This window comes from Orbicella franksi, chromosome 6 (assembly GCF_964199315.1).
Source record: "Orbicella franksi chromosome 6, jaOrbFran1.1, whole genome shotgun sequence".
In the NCBI taxonomy this organism is placed as follows: domain Eukaryota; kingdom Metazoa; phylum Cnidaria; class Anthozoa; order Scleractinia; family Merulinidae; genus Orbicella; species Orbicella franksi.
This window is the reverse complement of record NC_138150.1, coordinates 8644156-8650832: the sequence shown is the minus strand read 5'-3', so window position 1 is coordinate 8650832 and position 6677 is coordinate 8644156. Positions and strand designations below refer to the sequence as shown.

The 6677-nt window shown below is 36.9% G+C and overlaps 1 long non-coding RNA gene across 1 annotated transcript in view; it reads right to left on the bottom strand.

The window, feature by feature from the left end:
* Positions 1 to 291: 291 nt before the first annotated feature.
* The window catches only part of LOC145491176 (uncharacterized), a 10187-nt gene continuing 3801 nt past the window's right edge, over positions 292 to 6677 (bottom strand). The window contains exon 3 of the long non-coding RNA XR_014049785.1: positions 292 to 872. This is a non-coding gene — a long non-coding RNA (uncharacterized LOC145491176). The remainder of the gene's footprint in view (positions 873 to 6677) is intronic.

Genomic DNA, 6677 nt, shown 5'->3' with positions numbered 1-6677 from the left:
CTCATCCTCTATTTACTTAATTATTACTTATTAATACATCTGTTAAAGAAATCCTGATAAAAATTTAAAAAATCTACGAAATAAATACTGATTTTATCACTGTCACTAAACTCATCCTCTATTAACTTTCTCTAGAGGTGTTCATCATCATTGTCTTGTTCTTCTTGCCCTTCCACTTGTTCTTCTTGATCCTCTTGTCCTTCTTCTTCTTCTTTGTCTTCTTCTAACTCCTCCTCCTCCTCATCGATCATATCATCTAATGCCTCCAGGTATGGTTTGGCCAGGCTATTAAAGATATGGAGATGGATTTACTTCATTAATAGACACAACAATATTGTGGAAAACTGAAACTTTCTGTGAAGGGGCCTGTTGCGGCTATTTCGTGTTTTCTTTGTGTCCTTTTTTGTTCCGTATGTTGATGTATTTTTTCACATTCTGCATGCTTTTTTTCTCGCGTCGTATGTAAATTTCGTTGCGTATATATGTGTTATCCTTTCATGTTCGTTTAGTGCTAGTTTATCGTCCGGTACACTTGTATCTTCTTGGTTCCCTGAACCCCGTTGCCAGCATTTTGGTAAGCCGTTTAGTTTATCGTCTGTTTGTGTTTTCCTCTTAGTTTTCTGCCGTCTTCAGTTAGTTATTTGTAGTAATTCGTTTCATGTTTATCTTTAGGAATTTACCTTCCTCCTACGGAAAGTGAAATAAATTTGCTGGACTAATTGAAACTCGCTTTAGGTTGTGTCTGAAGTCGGCCCTTTGCCTCTTCAGGGCCCATTTCTTGAAACTTCCTGGCTATTCAAGGGCTTGTCAACTTACAAGGACCGTTTTCAGGCTGCTGTTTTGGGCCCAAAGCACCAAACTACCTAATGAAACTGAAATCAGTTTTTAAAAAGAGCATTGGAATTACAATCTAAAGTACAACAGTAATATTATTATAATTCAAATTATAAATATTCATACTGTATTTTGAAAGTGGAAGTTTTTTCACGAGGAATGTGAACGCCTTAAAGAGATCTTTTCCCGACTGTGCTATCCTGACGACCTTGTGCAGTCAATCATTCGTAGATTTATTGAATCAAAAGTGTCCGAGGATTCACATACTCGAGTGGCTGATAAAAGAGAAGCCCCAGTCAGAATCGTGTTGCCCTACAAGGACCAGAAATCTGCAAACGTAGTACGTAAACAGCTGGCTGACCTCAGTCGGAAGATCAACGCAGATATTAACCCAGTTTACACAAGTAGAAAGATCAAGGATGAAATTAAGGTCAGGGAAGACAAGCAGCCTCTTGTTAGTCAACAATGCGTGGTGTATTCATTTCAGCGTGGCCTGTGTGATGCAGGCTATGTCGGTTACACGTGCCGACACCCACACCAACGAATTGAAGAACAAAAAGGACCGGCAATCGGAAACCACCTCAGAGAGCAGCACGATATGGAGCCAGAAGACATCGCACAGAGTTTTCGAATCTTAAGAAAGTGTCAGAACAAATTTGGCTACCTTATTTTTGAAATGTTTTTTTTTTTATCAAAGAACTGAAACCAATGCTAAACAAACAGTGCGATTCAATTCGCGCCCAATTATTTGTTTAGAGCAATTCTTGCTAAGATTATTTTATTTTTCCATTGTATATTTTTAACACTTTTTCAGATATTTTATCACATTTTAGCGTTCGCCACATTTTTATCTATTATAAGTTGTTTTTAACATATTTATGGCTATATGCTATTGTAGAAAATTTACTCACTTGAAAATGACCTCGTAGAGGTCGAAACGTCGTGACTTTTTAGCGCTAGTTTTTATTTCAAAATCGATTTCTAAGAAACTACTTATTAACATACTGTATTTCTATACCTAACTAAGAAAACCAGTTTTTGATTAATATGATGCAAATGGACTTCTCTATAAACTCACTTCCTTCAACTTAATGTCTGCTAATTTTTCACGCAAATAGCAAACCACCAGTTGTGATTGCAGTTATCTGTCTCACTCTACATAGCAATTTTCAATTTGGTTTCAAAATTAACTTGCATTTGGGTTTGCATCACTGTGCTCTGTTTTGCATCCTGTACTTTCTTTGTTGCGTTGTTTGTAATATTGTTAATACTCTGGTTCTGGTTTCAAGGCACTTCAATGAAAACTGTTCAGACATCACTTCCTTCCTGCATGAGATGAAGTAATAGTTAAAAGCACATGCCATTTTTGGTCTGGGACACTGATGGGGATTCCTGGACAGGCCCCCAGAGGAGCTCCCATCTGCTTTCAAAATTGCATCATTAGCCTAGCAAAACTAGTGCCAGTCCTAAACCCCACATTAGAATTTAAAATCCTTAAAACTCATAGTCTTGTTGTTATTGGGATAAGATGTTCTAGGTTCCGAGCTACTTTGTCTGAAACACCTCACAAGATTAGAAGCCACAGATTTAGGAAAGCCATTCCCTAACAGAACGTTTTCATCACTGTTCTTTGTTTCTGAATGAGAGAGTCTATTTCACATATACGAGAAGCCTGGTGCAACAAGGCCTAACCCAAGTAATTTTGGCAAGTCAACGTACTTGACTAGAAAACAAGACATTCTGTCCAGTGTTTGTGTGATTCCTATAAATGTCAATGGATGTTCTTTTCAGAGAAATGTCCAGGAAATGGATCAAGCCATCTTCAAATTTGTTGACTGTAAAACATGTCAGATTTATTTGGTTTGTCCATCAACAGCATATCTTCAAAATAACGTCCATAAAACTACTCATTTATAAGGCCACTGTCAAGCATTTTACGAACAATATCATTTTTGAGTTCTGTCATGATAAAAAAAAACAACGGCCTAATGAAGAACCCAACAAAATGCCATCAATTTGGTTGTCGAGTGCTCTCTTAATTAATTTGGTGTTAATCAATTTATTGTCATTAACTCCAAAGAAACCAATCTGAACAACTGTCAGGGCTTGCAAACCCCAGTTCCTCTTAGAGTGAAAACAAGGTGTTTTCCTTCCACATCTACATGGGAGAGTATCATAATTTATGTGGGTGGTGGTGGTGTATCAAGTTGTGCTTGACAAACCCTTTTCATTTTTTATGTTTCTACATATAGCAATATAAAGGAACTGTTTTTTAACTGTTTAATAGCAAACCACTTTATTTTTAAAAAGTGCCTGTTATTTTTAGTTAAAGTTAATTTGGCTAACAATTCCTTTCTATTTAAATGTATGTTGCTTGAAAACTGTGATCTGGTGGCCCTAGTTGCAATTTGAGTTTTTCCGTAATTTTGAAAAGTCAAGCCCCACTGTTTGTTATTAATATTGTATCAAAAGGATAACACCATTCTTATCATGGTTATTCTATTGATTCCATTTCATCATTACTTAAGGTGGTTCTGCAGTTATTGTGGGCACACTACCCCATGTCAAAGTTTGCAACATAAATTTTGGGGCTTTGAAGTGTTGGCTAAGAAATTTTGGGAAATATTTTGTCTTTCACGCGGTGATAATGTTACTTAATTCCACTTACTGGGGAAAATATTTTTATTCTTACTGGTGTTTGACTGGACCCCATTTTTTGGACAACAACACTACCAGTAAAAAAAATTTTGCTGGCATACTTTTACTCAATTTCTGGAACCAACTTATTCTGACTTAATACAAACCATGCCCAAGTTTTGGGGAAATCATTTGAGCAGAAGTTCAGAAGTATTAACTTAAAGGTCAAAGACATGTAAACTCAACTCTAACATTCACTGAAAGTTTCTACAATTGACTCTAATTTCCAAAACAAGCCATGAACCCAAATTTTGTGAGAAGCTTGCCCCAAAGCTTGCTAAATAAAAGTGGCTAGTCGATTAGTGATCGTGCGAACCATACAGTGCAGCTCAGATATATCCGAACCAAAATATACGCGTAATGCGCGTCAGCCCAATACGCGTATACGCGTATGCATATACGCACATACGCGTATACAGCATATACGCGTATGCCTGATTAGTATGTATGAGCTAACCTATTGTTTCTTCTTTTCTTATCAGGTCATTGTTGTTTTCAATGGCTTGACAGCTTGCCACAGAGCGAGAAAGAGTTTTCTTTATTTTGAATACGCGTACACAGTATACGCGCGTATGCCTACAGACTAAACAAAATGTTAGCTGAAACTAACATTTTGCAATTGGGCACTTGACTGGAAATTAACTGACTGAATATTGATTAAAAGAGAGAGTATTTTGTCGTTAAATAAAAAATTTACTATTTTTTTTTGTCGAATAGAACCGGGGATACACGCTTCAACAATCCCATCTTCATGGAGCAAACATCACAACCGAAAGATAACATCTTCTCGAAACAAAGTCTGAACACGGTCCAAGCAAGCGACTTGGAAACGTGTGCCGAAACACACAACTTTTCCTCGAAGAAAATTAAAAATAACAAAATGTGAGCGGCGCACCATAGAATCTTCGATAAACAATTCTTTTGTCAGGAAAAGAGTAATTTACTATTTGAATGAACGGTTTGTGTCAGATACCGGAGATATCACTTTCTCGACAAGGTCGAAACGCTTCAAACAATAAACATCTCGCAAGCGACTTGCCGACGCATGCCGAAACACAGAACTTTTCCTTGAAGGAAAAATAACTAAACGTGAGCAGCGCGCCATAGAAACTTTGATAAACATTTCTTTGGCTAAAGAAAGAGCATTTCACCGTTTGAATGAACGATTTGTGTCAAATAGAACCGGAGATATCATTTTTTCGACAAGGTCTTCGGAACGCTTCAGACAATGAACATCTCGCAATCGACTTGCCGACGCATGCCGAAACACAGAACTTTTACTTGAGGAAAAAGTAACTAAACGTGAGCAGCGCGCCATAGAAACTTTGATAAACATTTCTTTGGCTAAAGAAAGAGCATTTTACCGTTTGAATGAACGATTTGTGTCAAATAGAACCGGAGATATCATTTTTTCGACAAGGTCTTCGGAAAGCTTCAAACAATAAACATCTCGCAAGCGACTTGCCGACGCATGCCGAAACACAGAACTTTTACTTGAGGAAAAAATAACTAAACGTGAGCAGCGCGCCATAGAAACTTTGGTAAAAGGAAGAGCATTTTACCGTTTGAATGAACGATTTGTGTCAAATAAAACCGGAGATATCATTTTTTCAACGAGGATCTTCAGACAATAAACGCTTCGCAAACAACTTGCCGACGCGTGCCGAAACTTGAAGAAAAAATAACTAAACGTGAGCGGCGCACCATAGAAACTTTGATAAACAATTTTTTCGTCAAGGAAAGAGTATTTTACCATTTGAATGCATGATCTGTATCAAATATAACCGGAGATATCATTTTTTCGACTAGGATCTTCAGAACGCTAATTCAGACAATAAACATTTCGCAAACGACTTGCCGACACGTGCCGAAACACAGATCTTTACTTGTAAGAACATAAAGTTCACGTGTTAAAATAGGGAGTTCAAGCGACTGTATCAATTTTCTTCCCATTTTTAGTAGCTTAAGATCAAGTGTTGATAAACGGTAGTTTGTCGGTGAATTTGCGAAGTGATCGAAATATGATAGCTTTTATTGACCGGCTGACGTTTTAACAATATGCAAATTTCGCTTTGAAGCCATTTTCATTCTCAAGAAACATAATGCCCTTTGTTTGACTAACAATGCTTCACATAAAGAAACTTGTGGGGATGCATAACAAAGAGACATATACGCGCGTATATACGCGTATATATGCGCGTATATACGCGTATATGTGCGCGTATTGACATACGCGTATACGCAAAATACGCTCGTATGATACGCGTATGCGTAGTTCGCTTATATCTGAGCTGCATTGTAAAAAGCATTAATCCCTAGTTCTTAAAATACTATAAAATGCTTGATAACCTCATTGAATTTTCAAAGATGCATTTTGCAACAGTATTTGGAAATAACTTTTGTGTCAAAGTCTTTCCACACAAATTGTACGGTACGGCAATATTTTGGCTTTAAGTTTTACTGTTGTGACTTAAAAAGAAATGGGGCACTGTTGTCAGGATTGTAAGCTACTCCCCGACTGATCTCTGGTGAGGAAGAGAAGCAGTTTTATTAATCTATGATTACAAATACAAAATAGGCACTACAGGTACAGGCTGAGCCATCTTTTTGCCATTCCTTAATATATAGTTAAAAAGACAATTATTAATAATAACAATAATAATAAATAAAAATAGCAATAAAAACAACAACGATGACAACAAAAATAATAACAATAATATTAATGATAATGATGTGCTTCTGGGCATAAACTATGTTTTCATTCATGACAGTTGGTTCATTGTATTTGACCAGTAAAAGTGCTTCACTGGGTCTATTTGTTAGAAAAGTGGAGTCTCATCAAAATGTGTGGGCACAGTTCATGGATGTTTAAAATCTTGTGAGGGTTGTACTCTATGACTGATTAATCACCCAATGAATCACTGTTGCAACACCAAAACAAGAAGGCAAGTTTATAAAAAAGTTGAGCATTTCTGCAAGTTGAAATTTTCTCGTGAGTGCTAATGGGCAACAAAAGTCTACCAGGTAGGCAACTAAAAAGACACACGGGGAACCAACAAAAACAGAACTAGTTGCCCAAAGGGCAAATTAGCAAGAAAGTTAGTGTCGAACACTGCATTAATAGCCGTCAAACTCATTCTAAGAGC